Here is a 21,072-nt window from a genome sequence, read left to right as displayed (position 1 = left end):
GAAAATGCTAGTCTGGTGAGGGCCCTGTGGAACCTGCCTTCCTCATAGCACCCACCTGCAGTGGAATAAAAGCATAAATAGACCCCCTCCTCGTCATAGTGGACAGTGGCTCCAGGGCTTCTGTTCTCTCTGGAATTATTCAGGCAGTTGAGGTTTAGACAAATTTATTGAAACATACAGGGTGTTAGCAGAGAAATCATTCAGTGGTATTACATCATGTCACTACCTTGAATGTATAATTTTAAAATTATAAATATATATTTTATAACTAAGCCTTTGGCCAAAAAAAAATAAGTCATTTAGCACATTTGTGAAAGGCCAATAAGAAATGGATTTTAAACATTAAAAAGATAAAGTCACTGAATTAAACAGCAGTGCAACCCCTGCTAATCTAGAATCCCACTGTGTTGAAGGTAGAAGTGTCTGTGCAGAGCTAGTCATTTTCATTTATTTCAGCAATCAGAAGAGATGGGGCAGGCACACCTGTTGAAGGTGGTGGCAGAACTGGCAGGACAGGAAGGCCGGGCTGGTCAGGTGAGCATGTCCCAGAGACAGCAGCAACAGAGTGCAGTCCAGCAGGCTGTGAGGCAGGTGGATGGGCCCAGGTCATCCCGTCTTTGGTCTTCCACCACATACACTGGAGAGAGAAGGAGAGGGAGGATGAGAATGAACTGGACAAAGCCCAGGCCCTACAGAGCCAGTGCTTCCCAGACCACGGGTGGGCTGTAGCAGTGAGAGCTACTGGGCAGACTGGGTGCTGCCTTTCACTGTGTTGGAAGAAGGTGGCTTAGCTCCTCAGCTACTTTCTCTCCTCCTAAGGACTTTTACCCCCATAGGGACAGGTAACTAGGGAACCAACAAAATGGCCTTACACTAAGGCAGCCAAAGAGATAGTGATGGACACTTCTTGCCTGCCAGAGTTGGTGAGCCCTGCTTGCTTTAGAAACCAGGCAGCACTATGCCCTGTACCTTACTGGTATTTCCTCAGATACAGTTAGGCCAGCTTACCCCCCACACCAACCCTCCAAAGCCGCCTAAAAAGGAACTACAGGCCCTGAGAGAATAACCAAGAATTCTGGTTTGTCAAACTTGAGCAATGCACACTATCACAGTGTCCCCAACCTCTTAATTTCCGCACACGCGCGGCAGGTCACTGGTCAAGCGAGGGGGATGGCTAGAGCCTGGTGCCCTGACTTTTTCTCAGAATGGAGGTGGAAATCTAAGCCCTGTCAGGGATAAGTGCTCTATTAAGGAATTTGAGTGCTACACAAATCCACAGGTCAAAAAGGACCCCAACATCCCTTTGCTAGTCAGCTGACTTGTGGCCGTCATCAGCCTTCCTTCCGGTAAGCACATACTTAAAATGGCTGATGGTCAACCTCTGTCTCAGAGGATCTGTGGCCCCTTTTAAGAAAATCTGAAAGCCACCACCACTGCTAAACTCATTTATAAGCAGTAAAGATTTTAAAGTTTTTCAAAGTTAATGAATACATGAATCTTACAAATTAAATTGGTCCTATGGCAGTCTTCTTTCAGTTCTATTTTTGTGTATCTATTTTTATATCTCCTCTCTTGGCAACTTCTCTCTCTGAAGCCTGGTATAGTAGCTAGAATACTCTGGGTTAGTAGTGAGCTTTTCCAAGTTGTCCCACTGTGTCAGCCACCCTCCACAGACCTCCCCTCCCTTTTCTTGTGGCACAGCTTTCAACTCGGCCTGCTTTCATTTGGCGCCACTCAGCAACACAAGCAAAATTATTCTAAGGTCTGGGAGACAAGACCCAGTCCCAGGGAATCCTAGTGAAAGAGAAGACATTTATTCTGAAGCCTGATAAGTTGCCTGATTTAGTCCTCTAACAGCCGCACTGCACTTGAACATAGATACTACCATCATACTCATTTCACAGGTAAGAAATGTAAAGCTTCAAGAGATTAAGTCTCTTGTTCAAGCATACATAACCAGCCAGAGGCAGGCTTAGGGTCTGAACCCAGGCCTTTGGCAGGCCAGACTTGCCCAGGGCCAACTGGGATAAAAGAGGCATTGGGAAGACCACAGGACTGAAAGTGCTCTAGGACCATTCTCTGACCAGGCAGGGCTCACCGCACCCATTAAAGGCACGCACAGTCCAAAGCCCTGGGGCCACCTCAACAGGAAAGCCCTACCCAAGGGCTTTCAGCTGCTTTCTGCCAAAAGACCTTCCCCAGCCCCCAGCCTCCCTTCATCCTGCAGCGGGCAGCTTCAGACAGGGAGAGGAAGAATACTACAGAATGCACACACCCAAGAATCATTCCTTACTGTATTCTTTTTTTTTTTTTTTTTCCAGAGAGAGAGATCACAAGCAGGCAGAGAGGCAGGCAGAGAGAAGGGGAAGCAGGCTCACTGCTGAGCAGAGAGCCTGATGCGGGGCTCGATCCCAGGACCCTGAGATCATGACCTGAGTCGAAGGCAGAGGCTTAACCCACTGAGCCACCCAGGCGCCCCCCTTACCGTATTCTACTTGCCAGAAGGCCGGCGCTGCTGTCCTGGGACAGAAGGGCCCTCGCCCTTGCCCGCTCTGTAGAAACTGCCTGCTTCATCTAGGTCTGAGACCCCACCCTGGTTGCTATGCGAAAGGCCTCGCAGCCTCTCTTAAGCTACCATTTGTTGAGATCACAAATGTGCCAGAACCTGTGCCAAAAGCCTATACATAATACCACTCAGTCTTCACAACCGTGTGGTATAGGCATCAGGATACCCATACCACACTGCTTCTCCTCCCTGTGCCTCCCTCCCATTTTACCATGGAACCGTGGGCAGCTTCATCGGGAGAACTTCCTTTAACACCTTTCTCCTTGCTGTCCTTGCTAAGACTTATTTCACTTGACAGGCTCTGAAACCTGGGGCAATGGGGACTTGGAGCTCATTGCTCTCAGTGCTTATGGGGTGGGGAGGGGAGGGATTAGAAATAGTCCATCTGGCTATAGGATGGGAGACTTCAAATCAAAAGGCTGTGTCAAACTCGTTTTGGGGGTAGGGGGGTGTCAGTTCTCTGCATACCTTAGAAACCCTCTCACTTATTTCCTGCAGTACCAAATCTTCTGAGCCTTTAGGGCCTTTTTCTTTCCATTAGGTGACAACAGAAACCTCTACCCGCAGACTACTGAAAAAGTAGGGGGTGGAAGAGAGGGTGTGGGAAGGGTAGGTCTGGAGGTAGGAGTGATGTATGTTTTCCTTGCTTTTGTGTCACCCCAAGCAGAGGTGACTGGCCCAGGAGAAGGCTCTTGAGGAAGGCCTCACAGGCCCACCATGGGGTTGTGGAATGGCATACAACTTTATGTTCCTAGATGCCTGCCTACCGGTAGGATCTGGGGTCCTACACCTCCAGAGGGTACCTGCTGCACTGAGCAACACGGCCTCCTCTTCGCCAGCACACCCATCACCGGTGTCCTCACTGCTCCTCACCTACTCTCCTACCCACTAGGTCATTCTGTCCACAAGCTCCTCCTACATGCTCCTGGCTGACTGGCCAGCTGGAAGGCAGCCCAGTCTACCTGAGGCCCGGGGACTCATGTGCCCGGAAGCAGTCCCAGCAGTACTGCCTTCCCAGTGGGATCCCCGCTGTGGCAGAGAGGACTCCAGCACACGTATTCATACCCAGGCCTTCCTGGCAAGTGACCTCCACCAGCAAAAAGGGCATAAAGGGGGACAAGCGCCATGGTTATGCAAGATGTTAAACGTTAGGGAAAGCAAGATGAACAGTATAGAGAAATTAGTATCTCTGCAACTCTTCTGTGAATCTAAAAATTATTTCAAAATAAAAGACTTTAAAAAGGGGTGGGGAATATTGGTCTGTAGTTCTCCAGCAAAGGAAACAGTCAACAAAACCAAAAGACAGCTGACAGAATGGGCGAAGATGTTTGCAAATGACGTATCAGATAAAGGGTTAGTATCCAAAATCTATAAATACTCATCAAACTCAATACCCAAAGAACAAATAATCCAATCAAGAAATGGACAAAAGACATGAACAGACATTTCTGCAAAGAAGACATCCAGATGGCCAACAGACACATGAAAAAGTGCTCCACATCACTCGGCATCAGGGAAATACAAATCAAAACCACGGTAAGCTACCATCTCACACCAGTCAGAATGGCTAAAATTAACAAGTCAAGAAATGACATGTGTTGGCGAGGATGCAGAGAAAGGGGAACCCTCCTACACTGTTGGTGGGAATGCAGGCTGGTGCAGCCACTCTGGAAAAGAATATGGAGGTTCCTCAAAAAGTTGAAAATAGAGCTACCCAGCAATCACACTACTGGGTATTTACCCTAAAGATACAAATGTAGTGAGCCAAAGGGGCACGTGCACCCCAATGTTGATAGCAATGTCCACAATAACCAAACTATGGAAAGAACCTAGATGTCCATCTACAGATGAATGGATAAAGATGATGTGGTATATATACACAACAGAATACTATGCAGCCATCAAAAGTAGTAAACTCTTGCCATTTGCAATGACATGGATGGAACTAGAGGGTATTCTGCTAATCAAGATAAGTCAATCAGAGAAAAACAATTATCATATGATCCCTCTAAAATGAGGTATTTGAGAGGCAGGGCAGGGGGTCCTGGGGATAAGGAGGCAAAAAATGAAACTGCCTACCAGTAGGTAGATGGGATCAGGAAGGAGATAAACCATAAGAGACTCAATCTCATGAAACAAATTGAGGTTTGCTGGGGGGGTTTGGGGGGTAGGGATGGGGTGATTGGATTATGGACATTGGGGTGGGGTATGTGCTATGGTAGGTGTTGTGAATTGTGTAAGCCTGATGAATCACAGACCTGTACCCCTGGGGCAAATAATACATTACATGTTGATTTTAAAAGGGAGGTGGGTGGGGAGGGGGCTAGAAGAACAGTGGGGGTGGGAGAGGCACTGCCCTTCCAGGTAGGTCAGCAGTCTGCCGAGGAGGGGAGGCAGGTTCCTACCTTCAGGTGCGGCTCTGATGGAGCTCCTTCTTAGAGATCAAATGCCCCGCTGTGGCCAGCTTGGGGCTCAGCTCCTGCCGGACACAGATAGGGCCTTAGGGATGGGCTTAGAGCCACCTCAGCCAAAAGACCTGCCCTCCCAGTTCGTGTCTGGTGTCTCAGTGCCAATACTATCAAACTCAAACCTCTGCTCTACCACATGCAAGGAGGGACTCTGTTCCCAGAAAACCAAAGCTGAGTGGTGGCTTAGCTCCAAGGGTCCCCTCACCAGCAGGTCTTGCTTATTCCCAGATAGCCCTTTGACAATGACCCTCAGTGAGGGGCTGGTACTCAGAGCTTTGCCATGTTCGTGCAAGTGCAAAAGAGTGTGTGTATGTGTGGTATGAGAGAGAAGGGAGCTGGGGGAATGTGCAGGGAGGGGTATACGTGCACCCAGGTGTGACCCAAAAACCTAGACTAGGTCAGAAAGACTTAGGTTAGTCTTGGGTGCTGGGCAGCTCTGGAAGGAGCTAAGCAGCTCCTGGGAGAAGTTCCCACCAACCTGTCTTGCCTCTGTGCTGGAAGGAGAGACAACAGATGTTAGGTAACTAGAGGCATGCAGCCCCCTATGTGCCCAACTACCTGCCTATCAAGCCCTGGGGTCTTCTCCATAGTTATCAGCCCACTACAACCCAGACGGCCAGACTCCCTAGTGAGCAGCCCCACATTCTGGGGCTACTGTGTGTACAAGCCTGACAATGCCATTTACAGGCGCTACTTGGAAACCTGCTTCTGGGCAGCAGTGGGCATGTGGGCGCCAGGCAGCGGAAGGGCCAGGGCAGAGATGACCTGCAGAAATGTGAGCAGAGGGCTTCTCAGCTGCAGGCTCCAATACCTCAGTCAGCCCTACCCTGGAACCTGAAACCTTCGCTTGAACAGCTCAGACGTTTTAAATGATTTATTAAGGCTATGAAGTGGTGCTACAGCCTTACTATTCTATTTACTTTCTATTTGTGTGTCCACCTGTACACAGTCCCAACCACAGAGAGCTAATAAGGAGAAGACTGGGGCCTCCTAGAGTTCTGATGTCTGGGGCTTTTATGATCCAATAACTAGAAGGCTGCCCCTTGGCCTCTCACGGCCCACAACACTGACGGGCACCCAGGACTGCTCAACGGCTAAGACCACCATGGCCATAGGAGCCCCCAGGAAGTAAGAGCAAGAAGCAAGAGGTGATGATGGCTTTGCCAGAGGCAGGAGCTGACTAGTCTGTGCTCTGCTGCCCTTGCCCAGTCTTGAGAATCTAAGACCAACAGAAGAAAGCCAGTCTTCCAGGAGGTATCAGAGGATGCCTGAACAGCCCTCCTCCTCCTGCTCAGACAAGAGGTAGGGAGCGGCAGATCTTTAAGCATTTAATGGCAATAAGCAAAATCTCAAGACAGCCATAGGGTTGGATCCTGTTCCTTCCATGCAAGTGTTAGAGAGGAGAGCACACGACTTGTGGAGGACTCCCTTCAGCTTTCATTGGCGTGCATGTGCAGTGGGATCATTTAATACTCAGCACAAGGGGCTACGAGGATGAGGAGAGAGGTTCTAAAAGCAGTACCACTGTGCTACCTGCTCTTGCAGCCTGTGAGTACCAGGTACGTATGCTGAGGGGGTGAGAAATGGGTGACGGGTGGCCAGAAATGGTGGGGGCAAACAAGGGGGCATAGTTTCACTGGGGCGTGAAGGGTAAAAGCAGGACAGGATGGGGAGCCTTCCACGTTCCTATTCCTTCACACACAGGTGGGATTTGGAGCGGGCATCACTGGCACAATGCTAGCACAGTCTGGCCTGGCGTTTCCACCAGCAGCTGCCTTTGCTGGGCTGAGCTCAACACCTTCCCCAGGCCTCCTGGCCCACTTTGCACACTGTTCCTTATGCTTCCTGCTCCTGCGGCTTTACCTCTGGCTGCACTGTGAGAAACAGTCAGATGAGGCCATGTTTCCCAAGCCCCTGTCCCTCTCTCTTGCTTCAGTGTTCCAAGATACCCACTCCAGTAGCAAGAGTCTGGGAGCTGGCCAGCCAGTTCACCCCTCAACTCATGCAGCTACTGACTGCCACCCAATTGAGTAAGAAGCCCACCATTGTTCTTTAGGCATCAGGTGCCAGGTGTTTATGTGGTTTGGTCTGAAAAAGGTGAGAAGGTGCCGACCTGCATGTGGGTGGGTGTTCTGAGATCTCCATGAATGCAGCTGCCACGTCAGGGGACAGCTGCTAGACAAAACCGACAGAGCCTTTGGAGAAATAAGACAAGGGTGTAAGAAGACCCAGTCTCCCTTGGCCCCCAAACCTCTTGTGGATCAGCCAGTTTGTGTGCTAGCCCTGCCCACCCCAGTCCTATAAACAGTAGACATAAGTTTTTTTTTTTTTTTTCATAAACAACAAATACAAGCATATTTTGGTGCATTCTGACAAGTAGGACTGCACTGCCACCACCTCCTGTGGCCCCATCCTTGGGCTAGACCTGCCAGGGCAACTGAGACAGAGTTGGTTGTAGGCACTGGGACAGTTGAGAACATCCTGGATGCCAGAATTGCACATGAAACTGCCTTGGGGATCAGGCTGACCAAATCAGACAGTAGCCTGGCTGCTTGTGACTTGAAATGTGGCTGTGTATAGAGGGGTGAAAGGCCTCCCTTCTCTCAAGGCCTGTTCTCCCTTGAAATTGAAGGTCTGGGTTGGAGGGCAGGATCTAGTCCTTGTCCTGTTTCAGTGTGTGTCCCTAAGACAGTTTAGGGTCTACTACTTCAGAGTGAGCTGGTTCAGTAGCTAATTGGGAGGCAGAGTGAATTTCAGGGTCCTTCTCAGTATTTACTTGGTAGTCCTCAAGCAGGCAGGTGGGTATGCTCGCCCAGAACAAGGCACCTCCTGGGGGTGGGGGGAAGAAGGGTGACTTTGTTCTCTAAGGCTAGTAGTAGTACATGGGCTCCAGAGGGGCAGTATCCCAAGGTCCAGTCCTGATGCTGCCACTGGTTGGCTTTGTGACCCTGGACAAGTCAAAGCTTCCCTGTGTCCCAGTCTTCTCATTGCAATATGGAGGTGTGTGTGTGGGGGGGTAGTATCTAAGAGCCTAGATTTACTGACAAAACATAAGCAAATAATGTGCTTGGCCCAGGCCCTTGCATAAAGTGAAGCAGGGAAGAGGACTTCCATAGAAGCCACAATGTGATGACCTCTTACAGAAGAAACCACCAGAAATCTGTTTTCTTATTCTGGATGTGTGTACATGGATGGGCTCCTTCAGTCCATCTACATTCAGACTGGTGTCTGTGTGGCCCCAAACTGTCACAGGATGACAAAAGCAGGGACACTGGCAGTCCATGCAAAGCAAAAGCTGCTCAAGGAAAAGGAGAGACAACCCAGAGAAGCAGGAGGCCAGGGAGGCAGCATATACACGGGGCTTTAGCTGGTAAAACCCCTTAGAAACTAGAGAGGGGGAATTACTTCCTTAGGTAACAGAGTAAGAAAACCCTCCTACGTGTAGGGATGAGTCTCTGGCTGTCATTAAGACAATGCAGACACACAGGTCCACAGAAGAACATGATATGAAACAATATGAAAGGATGGTCAGGGAGGAAGGAATGTACACATTTCAAGGATTAAGTACTGAAGAGTAAGGTGTTTCTCCTTACACCTTAAAGGGGGGGGGGAAGCCAATCAAATGTGATGAGCTCACAACTGAATCTTTAAAATTCCAGCAGGTCCAGTTGCCATGTTCACTGAAACTCAGGAAAGGGACTGAATTCTCTAGGGACAAGTGTGACTTTACAGAGGCAGCTCCCTCCAGTCCTGTTTTTCAGTCTAGGGAAAGTAAAAAAGTAGGGGAACTGACAGCATTTTTTTGTCCATGGTCATAGAATAGTCAAGTGAAAAGACCATCTTCCTCCTTCCACCTCCCAAACGGAGATGCAGAAGCGAACAAGGTTGCCAAGGAGGCTGAACAGGGCAGGGTGTGTGCTAGAGAGGGGAGAAGTTCATGCCACTTTCCTAACGTGAACTCTGTAGTGCTAGAAGCTGACAGTTGAGGTACAGGTAGCTGGAGATCCAGACATGCTTGGTTCTTTCCAGTAAAGACCATGCTACATAACAGGAGAGTGGGACCCACCCCACTTAAGTAACAGAAAATAAAGGCTTTTCCCACACATACCATTACCAACAATAGAACAGGGCAAAACCAGGGCCCATATCCCTTATACCAACATGGGAGTCAGGCACACTTGAACTGAGATGCTGGCTCTGTTCTTCCACAGCCAGATGACATAACACAGGAAAGTATGATAAGGACAAAGATGAGTAGTATTAGGACAGGACAAAAAGTACTAACAGGTATGCTTCATCATGAGACTTCCTAAATAAAGCGATCCTATGGGACATTTCATCTTTCATATTTGATAGACCTTCTTGAGTTTATGGTCAAAGAAATAGAGAACAGAGGTGCCAGCTGTTGCGACGCAACATCTGCATTCCTGTTTGCTGGTCCAGGAGCATGGACTGCAGGGCCAGAGCAGTGCAGGAACCTGCACATTCCCAGAATGCCCCAAGCTGCTGAGAGGACTGACAGCTCGAGTGGTGCCGGGGGCTCAGTGAGTTGAGTTTACAAAACTGAAGAGTTAAGATCTTTTTCTCTGAGGAGATAATCAAGAACTTCTCATGCTGGTGAGAAGAAAAGAAGTCACCGAAAAGGAATTTCAAACGTTTACTAAGGTGACAGTCCCAGTTCTGTTGCACCAGACTTCAGTAAGTAATCTCATGTATTGTGAGGGGGAAAGATAACAGAATAACCTGTGTTTCTACTTTAGTTTGGGGAGTAAAAAGCAATCTTTCTTTTATTCTGAAGACCGTCAAGAGCACAGGGAGGGGACTGAACGTCACTAATGGGAAGGAGTAAACAGGATGAGAATACAAGCAACAACTGATTCCTTGGCACCCCACTACTTCAGTAGAAGTCTGTCGGTACCACTGTCTCAGACCAAAAGATTCATGGTTGTCAATCCAGACCATAGACCACCAGTTCATGGGCGTGAACTGAGAAGATGTAAAGACCCAAGGGCAGAGGGGTCAACAAGTATGAGAAGCTCCCACGACGACACTACTGCAAAGGGGAGGAAGCAGTTCGTTTTATCACGACAGATCATGAGTGTGTTTCTGAAGCAGTTTTTGGAGAAAGAAATGTGAGGCTGCTATGCCAAGGAGAAGTTAAGGAAAATCTAGAGAAACAATCTGACCATGCCCACTACACAACAGTTGTACAACTCTGAGCAGGCTGGCTAATGGCATATGATCTCGTCTATGACCTGCTCAGAAGGGAGATACGGCGACAAAAGTTGGGGATGATGGTGGCTGATCTGCTTGATGAGCCCCTCAACATTCTGATTGTCTTTTCCCAGCCATTTCTACCTGTTTTGACGTATAATCACATCAAATCCTTTCCTGCCAGACTTCAAAAGACACCACTATAATGAATCATAATCTGCGCTTTAACTGAAATAATCACAACACCGCAAGTGAAGAGCAGGCTGTCTTATGTCATTAAAGCTTAAACAGCATGTAAGAGTGAGCAAGCAGGCGCGCCTGGGTGGCACAGTTGGTTGAGCATCTGACTCCTGGTTCCAACTCAGGTTGTGATCTAGGGGTTGTGAGATCAAGTCCTGTGTTGGGATTCTTGCTCTGCGTTGAGTTTGGTTGAGATTCTTTCCCTCTCCCTCTACCCGCCCCCCAGGAGTTGTTCACTCTCTCAAATAAATACACCTCTAAAAAAATAATTTAAAAAAAGAACAAGCAAGGAATCCCACTTAAATACTCATCAGACCCTGTAACAATCTATAGATTTAATGCAATTCTAATAAAAATCCCATCACTTTTTGTAAACTCGCTGTAAAATTTATAGAAATGCAAAAATGTGCAAGAATAACTAATAAAACAATTTCCCCCTTCCCTTCCCCACTTCCCTTTTTCCCTTCCCTTCATACATAAATGCACTCCTATGGAGTGCTACTTGGTATTATCAAGCACCCACCAGAGCTTCACAGAACACTCCAGCAGTGACATACAGATGACTCTATTTGCAGGGCAATGTTGCAGGTATTGCAGGGCAAAACCCATCCACACCAAATCTCCCTTTGCCAAATGTACTGGAAAATCCAGAAAGACCAAAGGCTTTCTAATGTTCTCCTCAGGTCCCTGGGCTTCCTTAAAAAGGCAGGGGATGGTCCCTTCCTGCCTGTCAAAAGCAATTCCACATGCTCTCTTTTCCATACTGGAGTTACATTTAAAGATTTTATTTATTTGACAAGAGATCACAAGCAGGAGGTGGGCAGGGGAGTGGGGGAAGCAGGCTCCCTGCTGAGCAGAGAGCCCAATGCTAGACTTGATCCCAGGACCCTGAGATCATGACCTGAGCCGATGGCAGAGGCCCAACCCACTGAGCCACCCAGGTGCCCCTAGAGTTACATTTAAAGTTTCCTTTGAAAAGATTGATAATAGAAAAATATGAAAATGACCAAGAGTGAAAATATAGCCTGAAGGTCTATACTGTCTATACTGTCTATACTGTTCAGAAAGGCCTTCCTGGAGCATGGATGATCACATGCTTGCTTATCTGCTGGACTCTCCAAAAACCAGCCCAGAGGACACAGTTTGCTTGAGGAGCAATGTCTCCTCTTTTCGGGCTCCAAGTTGAGAGACAGCAGCCTGACTTCCTTACTTGGTACCTGGCTTTTCTGGAACCTGCTATCTGGACTGCATGCAGCTTTACTGGCTCCAGTATGGCAGGGCTTCCCAGCCTTCATGCTCTAGCTGGTTCTCTGCACCTCTGAGCTCATGTCTTCCCCTGTACACAAATGTCTGCCTCCCTCCAGGCCTGAGGAGCCCTGTTCTCTAGTCCTAGCGGTCTTGTCTTTCCCTCTGTTGATGTCCTTCACAGAATAGAAACTGGAGACCATCCTCAGTGACAAGAGCATGACTTACGTACAATGGACATTTGTGAATTCTGACCTGACCTAGCAGCAACATCTGATGCTACTGGTCATTCCCTTTCTCTAAATACAAATTCTTCTACCTTCAGGACACCCCATTATCCTGGTTTTCTGTATCTGACTCCTTTGCAGGTTTTGTCACCTATAATCCAACTTAGTTTTCCTTCAAGATCAGCCCTCCACTGCCACCTCTACTTTTCCCTACACAACTTGATCTCATTCACCCCCACATATCTGATTACCACGAATATGCAACGCCTTTCCACAGCTCTATCTCCAGCCCAGTACATCTACAAGTGCTTACCCGACATCTCCACTTGAATGTCTCATTGTCATCTTGACCCCTCCATCTAACCCAACATGATTTTTTTCTTCCTTCCAACCCAATCATAGTTCCAACCTCCACAAACACAAGAGGCATCCAGTTCCTGTCAGAAGCCCACGAATCATCTCAGAGTTTGCCTTTCTCTTTCAATCCCCATATTCAGTCCATCACCAAGTACTCTTTTTTTTTTTTAAGATTTTATTTATTTGACACAGAGAGATCACAAGTAGGCAGAGAGGCAGGCAGAGAGAGAGGAGGAAGCAGGCTCCCCGCTGAGCAGAGAGCCCGATGTGGGGCTCAATCCCAGGACCCCGAGATCATGACCTGAGCCGAAGGCAGCGGCTTAACCCACTGAGCCACCCAGGCGCCCCAATCACCAAGTACTCTTGATTTTACTTTCAAGTATCTCTAATGCATTCATGTCTCTCTATCATCATGTGAACGTGTGCCCCCTCCAAATCATGTAGAAACCAAGGGGATCTCCTAAAAATGCCAATTTGGTCATGTCATCCCTTTGCTTAAAATCCTTCAGTGGCTTCCCACTGCTCACAGATCAAAAACCGGAATCTTTAATTGGGATTATGAGTTCCTTATCTTGCTCCTGTTTCTCATCTGTTCCAAACGCCCCATTGCTCTTGCCGTGCTAATTTCCTCTTCTAGTTTCTCAAACGAGGCATGTTCTCTTCTGCCACTGGGCCTTGGCACCTGCTCTTCCTACAGTGGTTTTGCCTATTAACACCTATTCATCTTTCAGATCTCCCTCAGACTGTTCAAGATGGTCCCCCTTTATATGTTTTCATATATATCTTCCCTTCAAAGGAAAGAAGGCTAATTATTACCTGTGGGATTATTCAATGTCTGGTTCCTCCCCTAGAGTGCAAAAAAGCTCCATGAAGGCAGGGAGGGGTATCTATTCTGTATGGCCCATTACCTAAAACTGGACATGTTCAGCATTTACTCAGTGAACATTGGTCCTCGTAGACTGACCGTGGTTCTCCAGGTGTATGCATGGTGTAGCCTGAACAACTCCCACAGTTTAAAGTGCCCCACAGTGTGGGTGCCTGGCTGGATCAGTAGAGCACGTGACTCTCAATCTCAGGGTTGTGGGTTTGAGCCCCACACTGGGCACAGAGATCACTTAAGTAAATAAATAAAATAAAAATAAAGTGCCCCAAGAAAATGCTGTAGTAACACTTGTTTAGAATCTTCTGTGACCCACTAGCGTGAAGAGATTATTTCTACCAAAAATGTAATTTTTAAAAAAGATTTTATTTATTTGAGAGAGAGAGAGCATGAGAGGGGCAAGGGGCAGAGGGAGAAGCTGATTCCCTGCTGAGCAGAGGGCCCTATATGGGACTTGATCCTGGGACTCCTGGATCATGACCTGAGCCAAAGGCAGTTGCTTAACCAACTGAGCCACTCAGGTGCCCAAAAATGTAATATTTAAAAAAAAAAAAAATCCATTCTGAGGCGACTGGATAGCTCAGTCAGTTAAGAGGCTGCCTTCAGGGAGCTTGAGTACCTCAGTTGGTTAAGCAACTACCTTCGGCTCAGGTCATGATCCTGGAGTCCTGGAAACGAGGCCAGCTTCGGGCTCCCCGCTTGGTGGGAAATCTGCTTCTCCCTCTACCCACCTGCCTCTCATGCTCTCTGTCTCTCTCATTCTCTCTCAAATAAATAAAATCTTAAAAAACAAAACAAAACAAAAAAAACAACGGCTTCCTTCAGCTCGGATCATAATCCCAGGGTCCTGGGATCAAGCCCTGATCGGGCCCCTCGCTTGGTGGGGAGGGTGCGTCTCCCTCTCTCTGTTGCTCCCCCTGCTTGTGCTCACTTTTTTTTCTCTGTCAAATTAAAAAAAAAAAAAATCTAAAAAAAATTTTTTAAAAATAAAAAACCAAAAATTTTAAAAATTTAAAAATCCATTCACAATAGCATTAAAACTAACAGACCTCAGGGGCATCTGGATGGCAGTCGGTTAATTGTCTGACTCTTGATTTTGGCTCAGGTCATGATCTCAGGGTCGTGAGATCAAGACCCACATCAGGCTCCCTGCTCAGCACAGAGTCTGCTTCTCCCTTTGGCCTTCCACCTCCCTACCACTCATGTTCTCTCTCTCAAGTTAATTAAAAAAATTTAAAAAAAAATAATGAAAAAAAAAAAGGGGATGTGCAAAAGCTGTGTGATGAAAACTGTATGATTTTACTTAAGGAAATAAAGATGACCAAAATAGAGACCATGTTTCTGACAGGAAGACAGTACTATAAATATGTGAATTCTTTCCCCAGTTATTTTGTAAATTACATACTGTTCCAGTTAAAGCCAAACATGGTACTTTTTTATAGAGAAGGACATATTTGTCCTAAAATCCAGATTAAAGATTAAAAGCCCGAGAACAGACAAGCAAGTTCTGAAGAGGAAAAGGGTATGTACAAACATATGTATGGAGGTAGGTATGTGTGTATGTGCTGGGGGTAGGGAAGATACTTATCACACCAGACTTCTGATTCTAGCCTGTTCCTATAGGGTAACTTAGTATATGACAAATCCCATTTCAGATTAATCAAGAAAGAATGACCTAATGTTGTTGGAAATTTTAAAAAACAATAAACCGGAACTCTAACCTATACCATTATCAAAACTAAAATTAGGTCAACTGAAAGCTATGTGAAAAAAATTTTTAAGAAAATACAGACTTATCTTTAGGATACTGGAATAGAAAAGCATTTTTCAAAGACTAAAAACACACAAAACATAAGGGAAAGACTGATAAACATGATATTTAAAAACTTTCCTATTGGGGTGCCTGGGTGGCACAGTCAGGCGTCTGACTCTTGGTTTCAGCTTAGATCATGATCTCAGGGTCGTGGGTTGAGCCCCATATTGGGCTCCCTTAGTGTGTCATTTGCTCAGTTTTCTCTCCCTCTCCTTCTGCTTCCCCACCCCCCACACGTATACTCTCAATCTGAAAAAATTTTCATATTAGAAAATACACTATAAAAAAGATTGAGAGATAGAAGATACTTATTTGCAAGCCTATCAAAGTGACAAATATTAGTTTGTGGAATATTTAGAGATTCTCTATAAATCAGTAAGACAAACCAAAGAAAGAAAAAAACCACAAAGTTTTTAAAAGCAGATCGCCAAGAGGCGTCTGGGTGGCTCAGTGGGTTAAAGCCTCTGCCTTCGGCTCAGGTCATGATCTCGGGGTCCTGGAATCAAGCCCCACACTGGACTCTCTGCTCAGTGGGGAGCCTCCTTTCTCCTCTCTCTGCCTGCCTCTCTGCCTGCTTGTGATCTCTGTCAAATAAATAAATAAAATCTTTAAAAATAAAATAAAATAAAAGCAGATTGCCAAAAATTTATATTTTTATGTTAAGGTCACTAGTAATCAGGGAAAAATTTAAATAGTGAAATGCTGACTAAAATACCTAGGAATAAACCTAACCAAGGAGGTTAAAGACCGGTATTCTAAAAGCTAGAAAACAATGTTAAAAGAAATTGAAGGGGCCTCTGGGTGGCTCAGTCGGTTAAGCCTCTGCCTTCGGCTCAGGTCATGATCCCAGGGTTCTGGGATCAAGCCCCACATCGGGCTTTCTGCTCAGCAGGGAGCCTATTTCCCCCTCTTTCTCTGCCTGCCTCTTTGCCTACTTGTGATCTCTGTCTGTAAAATAAATAAAATCTTTAAAAAAAAAAAAAAGAAATTGAAGACAACACAAATAGATTCCATAGGGACCCACGTTGGTCCACGCCCAGTGTGGAGTCTTTTATTTAAGACTCTCTCTCCAGCCCCTCCCCCCACCTGCATGCTCTCTTGCTAAATAAATAAAATCTTAAAAAAAGATATTCCATGCTTATGGATTAGAAAAATTAATATTGTTAAAATGTCCAAATAAATGTCCATACTATGTAGAAGCACCTGGCTGGCTCTGTAGGTGGAATGTGTGACTCTTGATCTCAGGTTGTTGGTTCAAACCCCATGTTGGGTGTAGAGATTACTAAAAATAAAATCCTGCCCCTAAGCGTCCTGAGGTGACTTATGAAAATGGTTCGCTATTCGCTTGACCCAGAAAACCCTACAAAATCATGCAAATTGAGAGGTTCAAGTCTTCTGTGTTCACTTTAACAACACATTTGAAACTTCCCAGGCCATCAAGGGTATGCATTTCCAAAAAGCCACCAAGTTTCTGAAAACTATCATGTTGCAGAAGCAGTGTGTGCCAGTCTGTCACTATAGTGGTGGAGCTCGTAGGTGTCCCCAGGCCAAACAGTGGGGCTGGATACAGGGTTGATGGCCCAAGAAGAGTGCTGAGTTTTTACTGCACTGCTTAAAAATGCAGAGTCATGCTGAACTTAAGGTTTTAGATGTCCATTCTCTGGTCATGGAGCACATCCAGGTGAACAAAGCCCCCAAGATGCAGTGGAGAACTTACAGGGCTCATGGTTGGCTTAACCCACACATGAGCTCTCCCTGCCACCAAGATTATCCTTCTGAAAAAGAGGTGACTGTTCCTAAACCAGAAGAGGACGTTGCACAGAAGAAAAAGATATCCCTGAAGAAACTGAAGAAACAACAACTTATGGCCTGGGAGAAAATTCTGCACAGAATAAATGCAAATAAAAACAAAGAGAATGTTGGTTGTCTTTTATTATTAAACATATTTCAAGTATCCTCAAAAGTGAAATAAAATAGAATCTTTTTTTTTAAAATGCCATACTATCCAAAGGAATCTACAGATCCAATCCTGTCCCTATCAAATTACCAACAACATTTTTCACAAAACTAGAATAAAGCTAAAATTTGTATGGAACCAGAGAAGAACTTGAACAGCCAAAGCAGTCTTAAGCAAGAACAACAAAGCTGGACATACAATCCTAGATTTCAAGACCTACAACACAAAGCTGCGGTACTAGCATAAAAATAGACAAAAAGATGAATGGAACAGAAGAAAGAGCTCAGATACATACAAAACCCACACATATATGGTCAATTTATAACAAAGGAAACAAGAATATAATGAAGAAAAGACAGTCTTCAATAAACAATGCCAAGAAAACTGGACAGCTGCATGCAGAAGAATGAAACCAACCACTTCCTTACACCATATACAAAAATAAAATGAATTAAAGACCCAAATATGAGACCTGAAACCATAAAACTCCTCTAAGAAAAAACAGGCAGTAATCTGACATCAGCCTTGACAACACTTTACTAGCTTTGTCTCCTGAGGCTAGAGAAACAAACACAAAATTGAATAGGACCACACTAAAATAAAATGCTTTTGCACAGCAAAGAAAACCATCAACAAGGTGACAAAGCAACTGACTGAATGGGAGAAGATACCAGCAAATGACATATCCCAAAAGGGGTTAACACCAAAAATACAGAAAGAACCCATACAACTTACCCAAAGCAAAAAATAATTCGATCAAAAATGGGCAGATGACCTAAATACAAGTTTTTCTTTTTTTTTGAGAGAGAGAGAGAGAGAGACAGCATGAGGGAGCATGCATGTCAGAGTGGGGTGAAGGGGCAGTGGGAGGGAGGAAGAAAGCAAAAACCACTGGGTATGGAGCCTGACACGGAGGGCTCAATTTCATGACCCCAAGATCATGACTGGAAATCAAGAGCTGGATGCTTATGGGGCGTCTGGGTGGCTCGGTCAGTTAAGCTCTGGTCATGATCCCAGGGTACTGGCATTGAGCCCACATTGGGCTCCCTGCTTCTCCCTCTGCCCTTTTCTCTGCTTGTGTTCTCCCTAGCACGTGCTCTCTCTCAAGAATAAATAAAATCTTCAAAAAAAAAAAAGTTGGACACTTAACCGAGTCACCCACATACCCTCTGAATAGACATTTTCCCAAAGATGTACAGATGGGGGCACCTGGGTGGCTCAGTGGGTTAAGCCTCTGCCTTCTACTCAGGTCATGATCTCAGGGCCCTGGATTGAGCCCACATCAGGCTCCTTGCTCAGCCAGGAGCTTGCTTCTCCCTCTCCCTCTGTTGCTCCCCTGCTTGTGCTTTCTCTCACCCACTTGCTTTCTCTCTCGAAATCTTTAAAAAAAAAAAAAAAAAAAGATGTACAGATGACCAGTGAACACAAAATGATCTTCAACATCACTATCAGGGAAATACTAATGAAAACCACAATATCACCTTACACCTCTCAGAATGGCTACTATCCCAAAAGACCAGAAATAGTAAGTGTTGGCGAGGACGTGGAGAAAGTGGAATCCTTGTGCACTGCTGGTGGGAATGCAAACTGGTGCAGCCACTCTGGAAACAGCAGAAGTCCTCAAAAAAATTAACAACAGAGTTTTCACACAATCCAGTAATTCTACCACTGGGTATTTACCCAAAGAAACAAAAACACTACTTTGTGTTTATTGCAGCCTTATAATAGCCAAGATATGAGAGCAACCCAAGGGTCCCTCCACAGATGAACAGATAAAGATGTGGCACATGTAAGAACAGCCCCCAGACACACACACACACACACACACACACACACACACACACACACAGTGGTGCATTACTCAGCCCTAAAAAAGAACGACTGAGGTCTGGTCATTTGGGAGAAATGGATGATGCTGAGTGAAATAAAAAACAGCCTGAATTCAAGACAACACCTGGTGGCCAGACGGCAAGTGGGTGGGAGGATGGCTGAAAGAAACGCATGAAGCGGTACAAACTTCCAGTTGTTAGTGGCAGAGATGAGAAGTACAGCACGGGGTATACAGTCCATAATGATGTAATAATGCTGTATGGTGACAGATGGTGAACATACTTTTTGTGGTGAGCAATGCCTCGTGTACAGAATTGCTGAGTCAGTGCGTTAGAAGGATAGTGAGGGGCGCCTGGGCGGCTCAGTGGGTTAAAGCCTCTGCCTTCAGCTCAGGTCACAATCTCAGGGTCCTGGGATGGAGCCCCGCATCAGGCTCTCTGCTCAGCAGGGAGCCTGCTTCCCCCTCTCTCTCTGCCTGCCTCTCTGCCTACTTGTGATCTCTCTGTCAAATAAATAAAATCTTTTAAAAGGATGGTGAGATACCACTTCACACCTATCATAGGTGCTAAAATGTAAACATCTGTAGATGCAATCTTTTTCAAACAAAGAAAAAAATGGAATGGTCCAGCACTAATTGTTTATTGCAGTAACAGAAGGCAGCAGGACCGGAGGGAGCACTTGGGGCCCGGCCGCTCAGTCCAAGGTGTCCAGGAGGCAGCAGCAGCAGAGGGCGGCCCAGCATGCGGCCAGGGCTGCCTGACACCCGGTGTCCATCTTCCTTTCCCGTTCCATCACGTACACTGAGGGGCGGGGCGGGGCGGGGCGGGGGAGAAAGAGACCTGATCAGAGGGGAATCTGTGAGCAGCAGCATCCTATGTAGGTGGCATGCAGCACTGGCCACGGAGACCCTGGAGAGTGGGCTCCATGAGAGGGGGAACCACGCCTGGCCGCTTTGAGGCTCCATCTCCACTCCAATGTCCGGCATACATCAGGAACTCATGAAATGTTTCTTAGATGTGCGAATGCAGAGGACATCTGCTCAGCAGCTGTCAGACCACGGTTTCCTGCCACCTCCCCTTCCCCAAGCTACAGCAAAACCCACCCCAGCACCTCATCTGGTGCTTGTCCAAAGCGATCCGGCTCTAGTGAGCCCTGCCGTGCAGCCTGGTGGCACAGGCGCCGGCTCAAAGCTTTCCACGTTCTCATTGAATCCTCACAACAGCTCCATGTTGCCCTCATCATTCGTAACTCAGAAACACTATCATAAGTGTGAACTGGCAGAACCCGTTTGAAAGAGAGTGGGGCGGGGGTGCATACAATTTTTGACCCACAAAATCCACAGCTAGGATTTTTCCTACAGAAGCAATGGTCTCAGCGTTCAGATATGTGTGAATGCTCTGGTAACAAAATGACCCCGGACCACCACCTCAGTGTCCAATGGAGAGACGAGCTAAACCAGTGCATACTGGAAGACAGAAAGGAAATAGCCATTAAAAAGAACTAGATGATTCCTCCATGTTGCCAACAAATTAACCAAGGTACATGTGCACACTCTGATCTGTACAAAGAAGAGAATACACACACATGCACAAACAAGTGTCGGAAAGAATACAAGAAACAAGGTCAAGGTATGACAAGGGGTGGAGGATTTTACTTTGCATTTTACATTTTCCTCAATCCAGGCTTATCTGATTCCAAAGCCACACACTTCTGGATTGTCACTGCCGGCTCCTGTCACCCCCGGCAGGAGGGAGGGCCCGTCCAGTTTCAGCACACCTCGCACCCCTTCTAGCCTCTGCCACAACTGCTAGCTCCTGGGTCTTTGGGGGCAGCTGTCACTGACCGACCTGGGCTCCCTGGTGGCCCGGCCTCAGCCCTGGACTGCTGTCCCTGTGTCACTGTTACTTGGACACGGCCACCCCACCCAACCCCCAGTTATTCCTGCTCCTCTCACAGCCTGACCTGGCCCCTGTGTCCCCAAGTCCCACCTATGAGATATGGCTTCAAGGTAATTCTGACTCCTCTCAGGCCTTTCTGACTCTCAGGTCTGGGCAAACCTGGTGAGCTGCAGATTCCAATCACAGCTCCCCACTCTCTCTCAGTGGCTTGGACACCGGAGAATACTCCCAAAGGGGTATAATTCTAAGGCTGAGCCCCACGCCTGGTCCCCACCTGCCCCTCTAGCAACATCAGCAGGTGGCTTTTCAGAAATCAGCAGACCAACCCCAGCCTCTTCTGTTGTTCCCCTTCAAGTCTGGGTTTAGGTTTGGGTAGG

At 46.7% G+C, this 21,072-nt stretch overlaps 1 long non-coding RNA gene and 1 pseudogene across 1 annotated transcript in view; one reads left to right on the top strand and one right to left on the bottom strand.

Moving 5' to 3' along the window:
• Positions 1-147: 147 nt before the first annotated feature.
• The window catches only part of LOC131832133 (uncharacterized), a 42,891-nt gene continuing 21,966 nt past the window's right edge, over positions 148-21,072 (bottom strand). The window contains exons 2-3 of the long non-coding RNA XR_009353929.1: positions 4,972-5,045; positions 148-637 (exon numbers count right to left, since the gene is read on the bottom strand). This is a non-coding gene — a long non-coding RNA (uncharacterized LOC131832133). The remainder of the gene's footprint in view (positions 638-4,971; positions 5,046-21,072) is intronic.
• On the top strand, positions 11,592-19,600 carry LOC131832131 (large ribosomal subunit protein uL22-like; annotated as a pseudogene).

Source organism: Mustela lutreola, chromosome 5 (assembly GCF_030435805.1).
Source record: "Mustela lutreola isolate mMusLut2 chromosome 5, mMusLut2.pri, whole genome shotgun sequence".
Taxonomy (NCBI): domain Eukaryota; kingdom Metazoa; phylum Chordata; class Mammalia; order Carnivora; family Mustelidae; genus Mustela; species Mustela lutreola.
The sequence above is the reverse complement of the archived record's forward strand: the minus strand, read 5'-3'. Positions and strand labels throughout refer to the sequence as shown.